Below are 13,487 nucleotides of genomic sequence, written 5' to 3'. Positions count from 1 at the left end.
CGGCTTTATCTCCGTCCCTCTTATCCCGCGGGGGAATGGCTCTTGTATCCTATAAAGAAAAGTTATTTCCGTATAAACTTGACTGGTTATCAAGATGACTTTGCTATCTTTACGCAAAAGCGACCCTTAACCTCTACTCGGCTTTTAGCGCTGCGCGAGCTACTGCAGATTTTATCTGCAGCGAGAAAATGAGGATCGGTGCCCTGAATCATGGTTGTTGGATGAAACTATATATATATATATATATATATATATATATATATATATATATATATATATATATATATATATATATATATATATATATATATATATATATATATATATATATATATATATATATATATATATATATATATATATATATATATATATATATATGTTTTTACTTATCCTCAGACACATTGTACAAGGACGTTTTTGATAAAGTTTTTGGAAATTTCTCAAATCGCTACGGTTTTCCAGAAGCTAAAGGCTCTTCGCGTCGATGGCACTATACTGTTACGTGTTGTTTACGAGTTTCGCCAGTCTCGTTCCCCGTGTATTTTCCTATTCCTTAATGTCCCTGCAAAGCTCCTTTGTTCCCTGTAGACGCAGCAGTTTCACAGTAACGTATGAACTTTGTGCTTTCTCGTTCCTCGTATAGTTGGCTGCTTCGCGCTGGCACAAAGCCCGATGGACGCGAGGCTCCGGACACTTTAGAACAATACACATTTACGTCCCAGAGTCCCGCGAGACCATTTTACGTACGAAACTTGGATTGGATTTTTTAGGTCATCGACGACGTAACTTGGCCACCAGAGAGATACGGGAATCGCAGACTCTTAGAAAGTCCATCTGCGCGTATCTAGAGAAATCCTACTTCAAATTTTTTCCTACAGATGTCACTGGACGTGAAATCCAAAACGTTGGTTCAGGATCCTTTGTCGATCCTTGAAGATCCACCCCCTTTTTTCAACGACTCGAAGCAATCAGCTTACGTATCATCATTGTGCTTTTGCTCTATACGAATTTTCTTTTTTTTTCAACTCTACATGCATACTCGCCTTTATGCATACTCTCGGTACTTCCATGAATAAATTACTTAGCGATTCCAGCGGTATTCACATATTTCGGTCGCATGGTAGCTCGCTTGAAAATGCAGGTGGCTGACTACCGTATAACAGCCGAAGATGCGTCTGTAGCGTGTCAGGATTAGCATGTAAATGAGGTTTAAGCCAGGACACAATAAGGCCTAATCTTGTTACGCATTATGAAATGTGACGTGGATGGAGGGTTTGTCAGTCACTCTCAATGACATAAGACGACGCCCCTGAGTTAGGGAGTGGCGACTGAATGGGAACTCACGAGAAGACATCATTATTTATGCCGTGTGTGTTTCCCAGTTTTCTTTTTTTTTTTTCCTTCGTCTCGACGAAATAAAGAAACGAGTCTCACGAGATATATCAGATACGCAACATACATAACCATACGTCACATGTCCCACATGAACTGTATTATTAACGATACGACGCTACGAACTCTAACCAGAATCTGTCCAAAGCACCCTATACATATTTCCCCGTTGTTATCCCAAGTCTAAGTAAATATCCAAACCCAAAGAAATTGCCATGACGATGGCCTGTTTGTTTTCCTTGATTCGTAAGAAAAAAGAAAACCACCCTTATTCACTACCCCGAAATGATGACTCTTACGACTTCGTCTCACTTCGTAAAATTACCACAGTTTCCTATCCGTTCGCTCCGTTACTTTTATCGACGGTTGATAAACACGTGTAACCGTTTTCTACATAGGTAAAAGTCTATACGTAACAGCCGTTCGCCGGGACGTCAATTCCTTGGCAAACTTATCCATCAACGCTCACGATCTCTGTAGCCAATTTCCGTGGGCGGCATTGGCATACACGTGTTAACCGTGCCGCATAAAAGGACACAGCTGATGGAAGGCTAAATAGCCGCAAAGTCGTGACACGGAGCAGTGACCGGGCGGCCAACTGTTCTGTTCGTCGGATGGAGTGACAGGGCCGCGACAAGTTGACATGTTTGTACAGAAGCCGCACAATGGACGTGCGGGCATTAACGAATACATATTACCCGGAGGGCAGAGCTAGTGTTGTTATAGTATGTAGAATAGCGAGAGATGCCAGGCCAGTGGGGTGGACGGACAGGTGCTCGTTATACGTATCCAACGTATGTACACACACGTTAACCAACACGTTACTCGATTCTAGATGCCACCTATACTTCTTTCGGTTAACTCTCTCCCTGGCGAAATTTCATTTTCACATTTTTTGATTATGTTTTTCAAAACAGCCGATCGATCCCCCTACCCTCTCAAGGCGGATTCACACTGGATTTACGTTACTTTCCCGAAATCGCTTTAGCTCTTGCACGGATGTCTCCTTTGGGACGTATCTCTGGTATATGTCCATAGTACGTCGGTTCGATGTCTTCCGCTGGACTTGGACTAGTAACGTGCCTTTGTACAGGGAAGCAAAGCTTAACGGGTCCGTAAGAGTTAACGTATGGGATAAGTGTGTACTGCAGCTAACGAATCGTACGGAGCGCATGTTTTATGGGATCGTAGACGGTTCGGATCAACGATTTTTCTATGTATATCGCACTGGTGGCAAATAGCCCGTGACTCGAATGTGAATTTATTTGAATTCGCTGTGTGCAGCGCGACGAGCGAACCTTAAGGAATATATATAGAGATTGATGGGGAAGCCGTTAGATAGTATCAATGGCGATATGTCTCGTTGGATTTTTCCTGCGACGCAGTCTTTTTTGTAATATACCGAGAGATACGACAATGACGTATCGCTACGGTTCACTCGTTTATCTTTATTCCGTTTGGAGTACTGCGAAACGTTACGGCGAGTCCTCGCGCGGCGCTGGATGTTCATCGTCTTTAGTGCGTTTCGAGTAAAGGATGTGAAGAGAAAGATTTATCATTCTGTATCTACTTGTGTCATATATCCAAACACAGGATCTCCATATACGATTCTCATCGACGCGACGATCAAAGAAAATCCAACGGTCGCCATTCATCCGAACACGTGACGAGAGTCCTGGTTCTCATAGAAGTACGCCCTATGAAATTTTACCTCCATGACGTATAATAATGTAGACACGAGTGAACGCATATGAAAGAGCACGTCAGATGGAATTAGGCACGGGCCAGTGGATTAAGGTTTCGGCCCTGACGCTGGCACCGGGTCCTGCTGCCGGATCAGGTACGGTAGCAGTTGCGAAGCGCTCATGGGACGTGGTGCCTGATGTAATCTCCCGAAGGATCTGGTGCTCGGCGACATTATCCCACTGCGTACCGTACCTGCCGGGGAGAAGCTGGAGTCCGTCTTCGAGACCCATTGTAAGTACCAATGGGACAGGAGAGTATCGATGTAAACATCAGAAGAGGGCTCTCGGGTCTGTACAATCTGGGGGCTCCGATCGTCGGACGGATGACGGGCATCGACCTGGATCAGGATCATTTTCTTGTCAAGTGGCAGCACCGGCGGCGGACGTACCGGGAAACAGCAGCAACATCGTCTCGAGGCTCGTTCTGCCCCTTAGCCTAGTGCGCCGTGTCTACTTGCTCGAAGGAGAATGATTATCCGGCCACTCTACACTGCTACCTACCGTGTCTTGATTACTATCGGCGCAGCTGCGCCCACAATTTGTGTTTCCCGTCACCCATGTGTAAGAGAGCCGTCTGTCAACGTCGAACCCATAGCGATGCTGAAAACGGGCCAAGACATTCTCTATTTATATTTTATACATATGTATATATTTCGTATACGAATATAAGTATACGTGGGACATTCGTGTGCGTCTGTCGCGGACAGATAGTGAAACTCGAGACTCAATGAGAGATACCGAAACGCGTGGACCGCGCCGAGGCCCGTAAGAAAGTATCCTGAGGGCCGTAAAGACTGCCGCTCGGTGATTTTGTCGATGCGATTTACCTAAGAAATTTGAGGCTCTCTAGCTGGACTTGCGGCAGGCGGGTAGTCGAAGGTTAGGTGTTTCGCTCTCGTGCACGATGTTTTTCTTGTGTTTGCATTATCGAGCTTTCGTACTGGTACGATGCTTCGTGCTGCTGCTGGTTGTTGGGGCCTTACGGTCTTGCGGCTGTACGTGCTCGCCTGCCTGCCTCACAATGGCCTTTTGTTCACTCGTAAACGTAGGTACCTGCGTTACGAGATCGCGCGATTTATATCGCCTGTCAAATTCTGCTATTAATGCTTCCAGCAGTGCGGGAGGGCTCGGGCAGTCGGTTCCGAGGATGAAGGGTCAAAGTTCAAGGGTTAGTAGCTAGATTATGCCTTCTGGTCATTTCGATTCCCATCGCCGTTTTACAAGGACCATCTCGATTCTTGTCCTGACTTCAGGACGTTCACCGTCTTTTTTAGTTCTCGTGGCTCGAACGAGGGTTCGGCAAACTGGCCTCCTGTGATTTCTCTTAAGATGGGTGGGAGGACGCGGCAGCCTGTCAGCTGTTTTCTTAATACCGTCAATGCTCGTCAGTGGGAGCTGAGCGTTTTAGCATAAGAAGACTGTTGCCGCGTAGAAGTAGGGAAGGCTCCTCGAATGGCCCACAGGGCGCAAACGTATCGTATATCAAAGGGAGCCAGCCGCGGGTTGGAAAAATAAGAAAGGTTGCGCCCCGTTTTTGTACCGCGCCGCAACGCTGCCAGCGACGTGTTCCCTGTGGAAAGGAACTTTGCTCGTTTTACCGATTAAAAATACCTACTCCCCACTCCCTTATGGTTATTTATCTCGCGAGGCGCCGTACGCGCCTATCGCCAATTAACCGCGGGGATTAAACGGGGCTTTAAATTGTCGGGTTTGGAAATACGACTTTTTTTTTTAATTTACGATATCCTAGTTTTATCCGGCTATTTACACTCGATCGCTAAAAATTTCACGGGGTCACTCTTATCAGAGTTATCTGATAATTGGGCTAGTCGATCTACACCTGTATATTGCTACTTTCGATATCAGCTTCGTGCGTGCTTTCGTTAGTTTTGTATTCTGACTTTTTTTTTCTACGTATTACAATTTTCAAAATCTACCAGCAAATTATCGTCGGAAGGAACTTTTTTACCATCAGCTGAAAATCCTTTGTACTCGGGATTCAACCTCTTACCCGGATGTTCGTTTGACTACTGCAGTTAACCTGACGTGACATCCGTCCCGGTACTCGATTACTGTAACACGCGATGCAAATTTACGAGATTATCGTAATAAACAGGTTATCATGGTCGACAGCTTCTCTTCGTGAAGAAGTGAAATTATACCACTGTGTCTCGGCATATATACATACGTTATTAAGAATGTATAACGTATGGTTCTGACGGCTCGTCAGAATCTCCCTTCTATCCTGCTGAGCTTGGCTTTGCTGGCGGATATAAATATGCAAGAGCGCATGTCATGCCCAGCGCCTAATAATTGAATGTATAATAAAGAGGGCGTCCTTCCGTGTCACGTTGACAGATAGGCAGCGAGGCGAAACGACGCCGAGACGTCGGCTGTCAATTTGCCTCTCGCGCATTCCATCCCTTCTGCCGCCGATCTTCCTCACCGATCCCACCCCTACGAGTCGAACAATCTCCGACCGACTACCGAAACCTTAAGGCCCAATTTACATCGAACGATTCCATGTCACATTTCAATCGCGAAAGACCCCAAGGAGCCTCCCTGAAATTTTGGATAAATTTTTTTTTTTTTTTTTTGTGAAATAGGATAACTCGGTAGATTTATAAGGATCGCGTGAATGTCTGCCAATCTGGAAACTGAAAAGTATCGTATGACGTCTAGGATCATTTTATAGGTATAAAGTATGAATTATATAATTCAATAAAAAATACAGTGTCAATTATCGATCAATTTTGTAATATTAATTTTTACCGATCTCGTTCGAGTGAACTTTATTAGATTTGATGTCACTGATAAAAATTATTATTTTTAAGGCAGTCGAGTAACGTGGCCTGGGGGCGTTGGGCGGAGGGCTGAAAGCGGCCGATTCAATATCCATTCCGGACTGAGAGCGTTCGCTTGCCCTCTACTCCCTTGACAGCTAGGCAAACACTGGGCTGACGTTTCGAATAGCTTTTATTTATTCTAGCGTGTTTATTTAGGCTGCCGGGATCGCGTTACCTGAGGGGTTTTGAGTGGCAGCATAGGGAGAGACTAACGTGTCAGCACTGAACCCCATTGTCATACAGCTACCATCAAACGAGAATAAAAGCGCATACAGCCGTCCCGTTGGTACCCCACGTGGGTCCTTCGAGTCTCAATTAAAACCTAGTTATCGTTGAATTAAGAATTCCTTACTGGTTACGAAAGTGCATACCAAAAATGGTATCCTTATGGGATTTCCATGATGGTAATAAAACACGTAGGAATATAATTATTTGGTTCAATGCCTGGCAATGGTATTGACCTTAAGTAAATATCGTTCCTTTGGAAATATTATCACCGGCACCTGGTCTCGAGTCGGTTCGTGCGAACGAATAATGCTCCTTGAATATCCCGGCAAATAAATCATTGCCCATAGTACCCGTAGCTGCCACTTTTTGAACGCGTATAATGGCTTCCGTGGAAAATGGAAATTTAATTAAAAGTCTATGGGTATTCGATTTCAAATGGGGAATGACGGCCATTTGTATTCCATCGTTCGCACTGGCTGCCTATTGTGGCGGGGAGCAGACGGCACCTTGTGCACTTCTTTTCACACAAATCACACGGACGTCACTTTCTATACCTGTATACATACACACGTGTAACAATCGAAGCTTTTTCCCGCAAAGACGCGTGTAACGTCACATCCCTCGTGTTTCCGCTCGAAGTAGCATTCAGAAAATACAAAAGATGACGAATGGCCGAGAAGCGTGGGCGTACAATGTGCGTACACCGCCGGTGTAGTCTATGAGCTTCCGCCATGCGCTCCCTCTGTGTCGTGTATAACAATAAAAAAAAAAGAAGATTGTCCACGATAAAAGTTTCATTATATTCGTGAAATACCGTCGGCAGCTACCCGACCTAGAAAAGGATACAAAGCGAAAGCTGTCAATCGGTAGCTGATTTAATTATACGTTTGACATTTGTATAAAGGTGCATCCGCACGAAATTTACATGTTAAAAAAAAGGTGTGTTGAAAAAAATTGATAAATTAATTTTTCCATAAATTTTGTTTTTGTACAGTACAAAAAGAAAAGTAACGACTCAAGTCGTATGAGAATTACATGCGCTTTGGTATACCGTGATTTGCATAGGATTGTACTCGAATGAAAATCAAAGCCTTCCCTACAAATGGCAAGTATCAATCCGTTTCGGGTCACCCGGTACGTTATACGCGAACTGGAGGCGTAATGTATTACGCCAGCTAGGTAGGTATATTACAGAGTCCCGCAGTTATGCGCGGCGGGATATGATTGATGACAAGTCGTTGGCTGTTATGAATATAATATCGATCAATCACGCTATTTACCGGGCAAATGCATAGGCCCACTCTATCATCCCCACGGCTGCCAACCTATCTACCTACTACCAACCTATCCAACGCCACCCTGTTTCCTCGCCCTTGAAGTCCTCCCTTCCTCGCAGCTACGAGCCATTTTTCACCTCTACTCTCAATGATGAATGATACCCAGTCATAGGACTTTTCGATAAACAAAACGAACGACGACCAATCGCTTTCAGATCGGCGTCCTCGGTCGTGAATCGGCGCACGCATGACTACACAGATCTCTGGTAACGAACCGTGAATGCCGGAAGCGGCTTTGATTAGGAGCGTTTGACATAAGAATTAAGCCGATCAAACAGGCAGTACCGATCGGCAAAACTTCTTTTTACATATAGCATGGTAACCCTTAGTCGGTTCTTGAGTGGGTAATCGTATACTTTTTATTGCGAGTTGGAGATACAGCGCGTACGGTATACAAAGAAGGTCCTGTCTTTCGAGTAAGAGTTTTTCGCGGCCTGTTGGCACGCCGTGAAACGTTAATTATTAGCGCGAGTCGTTAGGAAAAAGCGTTAGGAATTCAACTTTTCACGAGCATGCCTCCGAGCAAAGTATCGAAGCGAGAGCGGCTGAGATAAACGACACTCAATAATAAGTGAAGCCTCGTTAAGCCGTTGATAACGGGGTGATTATTTCTTGCTGCATCTCTCGAGCACGCCTCGTCTCGCCTCGAGTGCTTTGGGTTCTTCTTGCGGATCGACGACGAAGGCGAGGACGAGCGATGCCGAGGTAGAGGAACGGAGGGCGTGGCTGCCAACCGCGTTAACGACTCTCGCAGAGTCGCTCCTCTTGAAATCGCCATCTTGAAAGTTAACTTGACGTTAAACGAAGCCTCCGAGAGGAATTAAAAGGAAAAAGGAGGGGGAGAAGTTCGCTGGGCTTCGATAATGGCGGGACGTGGCATCGACGTCGGCTACCTATTTTTTATTATGGGACCGAACCGTTGATACGTGGACGAGATGTTGACGCGGATAATTATTTGTTCACTTTCAAATATTTTGTTCAACCAGATTTCGATCGCGAGAAAAGTCGTTACTATTAACGGTTTCGATTCAAAATGTCGAGGTGGGCTCGGTCTGTGTTTTATGTACCGGGTAGATTTTATATCCAGCTTGCTCATCCTCGGATACTTTTTTATACGCGGTTTTAGATCGGGGACGATAATCTTCAAGCGATTTTTGTCGCCATATGGCGTCCCGATGCTCGAGGAGTACTCTGAAGTGTACCGTAGGACCTATCGGTCCTCGCGATATATCCTTGGGTCTAGTACCCAGTAGGTCTCACTATGTGGCTTATACTTCATGGACACTTCCATCCTATCGGAGGGTTATATTTTCGGCTAACAAAAGATCGTTAAAAATCCGTTAGATGCGGCTGTCAGATAGGCGCGGCTCTAGCGCGGTTACGAGAAGAGAAGCTCTCAAGCTGAGCTCTTTGTGCGTGATTTGAATGCAATCGGGGAGCTAATCTCTGATCAGTGTCGAGAGCGTAACGCGATCCGACGCGACGTGACGTGATCCAGACTCGATAGCCAAGCGAATGCGTCCCTGCAGCAGCCTGTATAATGCCGAAGGGCATTTACCAACTATATATTACAGAGCATATCAAATCTGGTGAACACCAAGTCGGTACTAAATTCACCGATGGATATTCTCATTGACTACACAACCATACATTTTTATATAAAAATTATACCCAAGATTCCAAGAATTAAAATAGATAAATTTTCAATTATCGATTACTTAAACAATTTTTGGAATTAGTCATAAATTTATCGTAAAATACAAAAATTCTCAGATTCATCGGTTTCATCGGCGTTTAATAATTCTCTGGATCAATTGTCAAATTTTGGTATCGGGCATTTCTTCCAGTTGGAAATCGAACGATTTGGAAATACTCGAGCCGTTTACATTGTATGGCGAGCGTCAAGAGTCGCGCCACCCTTGCGTGCAGCCAAGCGCTTGTAATACAAACTCCAATGTAGTATGTAGTACCCACACGATCCTGTCACAAGTGCTCACACGTCATTGTGACATTGTGAGCGCCCACGGGAGTGTGAGGAACCAGTTGTTGAGAGCAACAGCTGCTCGACCCGTAACCCACATACATCACCGCACGTCATTGTTCGCCGTGCATTATTCGTCGCAGGTATGGGGACGCACCTCATCGTGTCACCAGTGAAACACGAGAAGGTAATAGCATGTGTCACCGTGACTAAGAAATTTACCAAAAGATTGTCCGCTCTGGTGAGAGCTTTTATTATGACGGCTAATCTCACGGGCACGAAAGCTGGAACCGAGCATGAATAATTTGCCCGCACGACCTTCGACCTCCGGTAACGTAAGCGATAAATTTTTTCCCTTTTTTTTTTTTTTTTTTTTTTTTTTTTTTTTCATAAATTTTCTCCCTATCGAGTCATCGTTTCGGTCAGCCCGAAGCGAGAGGATCGACGTGCGTTGCCAAGGCAAAACATAAAGCATACTGTCACACTCTCCCGCGACCATAGAACCCCGTACAATTTCAATATGAAATTGTGAATAATGCATGTCGCGGAACCCGTCGTCATCCTCACGCAGCTCACATCCTCCGCGATGTAAAACTGAGATAGATGGAACGCGGTAAGTTTGAATAATGAGTGGCCGTAACGATGATATGTCGGCTACCGCGGCGGTGCCGGCGAGACGTCGCATGGTCGCCGTGCATGGAAAATCTGCTGGAGCCGTTGTGTAAGTCAGTCTAGCCGACTCATTAACCAGTTCGCCGTGAGCCATTTATCATTCAAAACCATACGGAGTATCTTCGGAGGTACATGGGATAGGTACGTCAGCGAGGTTCGTTACCGTGGCCATTTTAAATTTATGAACGTACGTCACTGTCCTTTCTTCCACTGGTGGAAGATACAGTCGCCAAGCCCGATACGCACTGTTGGTATACGGTCTATTGGAAGCTGGGTCCGAAGTGGTCCATTTGATTTTTAACCAAAGGATCGGTACCTCGGGTTCGCGATTCAAATTTCGCGGGCTTTTCCTTGGACTATACCCGCAGGGATTTGTAAAGTGAATATTCCCAATGGAGCCAACGTCTAAATGGCGGCTATCGAAAGTATTCGCAAGGAACACACAATGGGTTTAGGTTCGCCCCTGATCCTCAAGGATCTTTCCGACCGTATGTAAGGATTACTACGGTCTGACTCGACATGGTCGCGCTGCCGTGCTAAAGCCGCGGGCCAGCCATTAGCCTCGGTGCGGCGGATAGGAGCTCGCAAGCTTAGAGACGCTATCAGCACCGGCTTAGCCGGCCTTCTTTCTATCTTATCCCATGATCCGACTAGGTGCCGATGCTTGGGCGGGTTACACGTCCACCGTGCCGCGAGGTGTAACCGGCCGATAGTCATCTTCATCATGGGAGAGAATGCGACAGTCGTATGGGGACGTTGCCGTGGGTAACTGGGAAAGATCAGGTAGTTGGGATATCAGTTTCAGGATTGGATCAAAGTTAATGGGACTGGTACTTCTTCCAATGGTAAAATTCAGTGCACGCGTCTCCCGCTCATTTGGACCAGGTCCCGAGAGAATAATTCACTCTTGAGGTTTTAACTACGTCGAGTCAGAGCACAAGCTGCGAAAATGAGCTTCGGTCGAAGTTCAGAGATTTTTCGGAAATTCTCTAAAAGCCAATTTTCACTAAATCTATAGTTTCTTTTTTTTTCAAATTAAATTGAGTACCGCCATTTTATACTTTTCGGATTTCGCGGACGCCTCGTCCGGGCAACTGTGCGTTAATTTGATTTTCTTTCGCGTGTTTCGGCCCGGAGGACGCGACGTCGAGCGTTACGTGTCTGCGCGAGACAGGATCGGGCAATTTATCAATCCAGAAGCGAGAGAACGACTCCTGGCCGGGCGGGTAATTTAACAAGATTGATGCGCAGCCGACATGCCGCAGTCGGCGAGACTGGCTGCCAGAAGAGGGTTGGAAACGGGGCTTAACGGGGGCGGCTGAGCGACTGGTTATTAGGAGGCCTCATCACGCAGACTAGTTCAGAATCACGCACCGCAGTAAAACCACAGAGAGTTTCTGATGGCGATGCTTTCCTAAATGCGTGATTAGTTCACGCAATTTGCTACCGTCTTACGGCAGCTTCCGGTATGTGTATAGCGTACAGGTCTGTCCAAATACGATGGACCATAAGGCCCAATGAAATTCACACTACCTATCCTACATCGATATAAGGCAACGGGAAGTTGGTACTTGAAGAAAGTTACATCGAGGGTAAAATCCTTACCCTGAATATAAGTCGCAGGGTCCTTCAGCTCGGCGTCGGAACAAACAAACAAGGTGAATGGAGTGCTGGGGGCTGAGAAAGCATGCTCATTAATCATATTCTCCTAGACGCCTTCAGGGGCGGGCTTACCTTGGCTGCACCTCCGACAGGTCGTCCATAATAAAACACAAGACCGCCATAGCGCCGCTTTATCAAACGGAAATGATGATCTCACAAGGAGGCTGCTGGTTCACGCGTAACCTTTTTTTTTTTACCCACGGTGCATCTTTCCTTGGCAGAGACACGTGGAGACGCCATCCAGTTATCCGAGGTCTTTTTGCGATCTGCTTTCTCCAGTAGCCCCAACTTTCGGCTGGACTATGTAACAGCGTCTGAATTTCATATATCGTAAAAAAAATGTGTATTATTAAATGTGGACACAGGTAGCCGTATTTTCAAAGCAGGCGTGTGATTCTTACGAAATTACAAAAAATTCCAACTCCCGTTGATTTCGACACAGTCATGTCAAGATACTTGCACGGTGGGTCGGAGGTCGCGTGCAAATGATTTCTCGAGTCGTGGAAACAATATTAATTGGTTAATCTTTTCAGAGCCGGGTGGTCTCGCCCACTTTTAACGTCGACTTTCAAAAGGGTTCACTTACGCAGACGGCTCTGGTTGTAAGGGGTTGCCAGGGGTAATCTGGCGCACGACGTGCCTCACTAAATCACTGCTTTACCCTCGACTCCACTACTTCCATTCTCGGCTGACTTCACTCCTCTCTCTCTCTCTCTCTCTCTCTCTCTCTCTGTCCTCCTATAGCTTCCAGCACACAGCACCTTTCAGACAGCAGCGTGAACCTTCAGCTCCGCCCGGGTCGTATATTATCGGGCCCGAGGCGCCACCGCAGGCTACATCTTAAACACGTTGAGGAAATTGGCCGCGATATCGGCGCCAATTTATCGCTCGCGAGTAAACTTCCCGATGACTTCGCGAACGCACTTGTTGACGTCCTCGTAGCGCTCGATTCTCTTTTCACCTGAATCTGAATAATTTTCTCGTTTGTAAGCGAATCGTCGACTATGCCGAATCGTGCCTGGTAATGCTCGCTACTTATCCGCGATACGGAGATCATCAAAATCGTACCTACCACTCTCTTAGGTACCGGGTCGCTCGTTAACCTCGAATAAACGAGTTTCCTCCATGACTTTTTTTTACACGAATAAACCAAACTTACGTTTCTAAAAAAACCTGACCGTTTACTGCTAACGGACCGAAGTAATTTTCATGAAGGCCTTTCTTGGATTTAACGTCCTTTCGAAACGCGAGTCCGTCCCGAACTTCGAAGATGGATCCAGCTGACAATCTGACGTGACCATTAAGAAACCGTACTATAGGGACTTCGTTGAATACCGTTTTACGCGGCTACAAAAAAATACTTCTCCCTGAGACCAAATTTACGTTCGTTCAGTGTTATCTAATCCGCGATAAGTTTAAAAATTTACGAGTCTTCATAAATCAGCCTGGTCTCTGCTTTATAACCCCGCGACTCATCTCCGCCCCTCCTGGCAGTACCGGGTGTCGGGGTTGTTTATGAGGCCGCAATAAAACAATAATGCGCGGCCATTATAACTTCGTGGGTCGCGAACTTCTTTGCTAGACAAAGAGAAGCGTCTTCCAAAATCCCCCCCCCCCCCCC

Source organism: Cephus cinctus, unplaced genomic scaffold (genome assembly GCF_000341935.2).
Source record: "Cephus cinctus unplaced genomic scaffold, Ccin1 Ccin1_scaffold1343, whole genome shotgun sequence".
NCBI classification, from domain to species: Eukaryota; Metazoa; Arthropoda; class Insecta; order Hymenoptera; family Cephidae; genus Cephus; species Cephus cinctus.
This window is presented reverse-complemented; position numbering follows the sequence as displayed.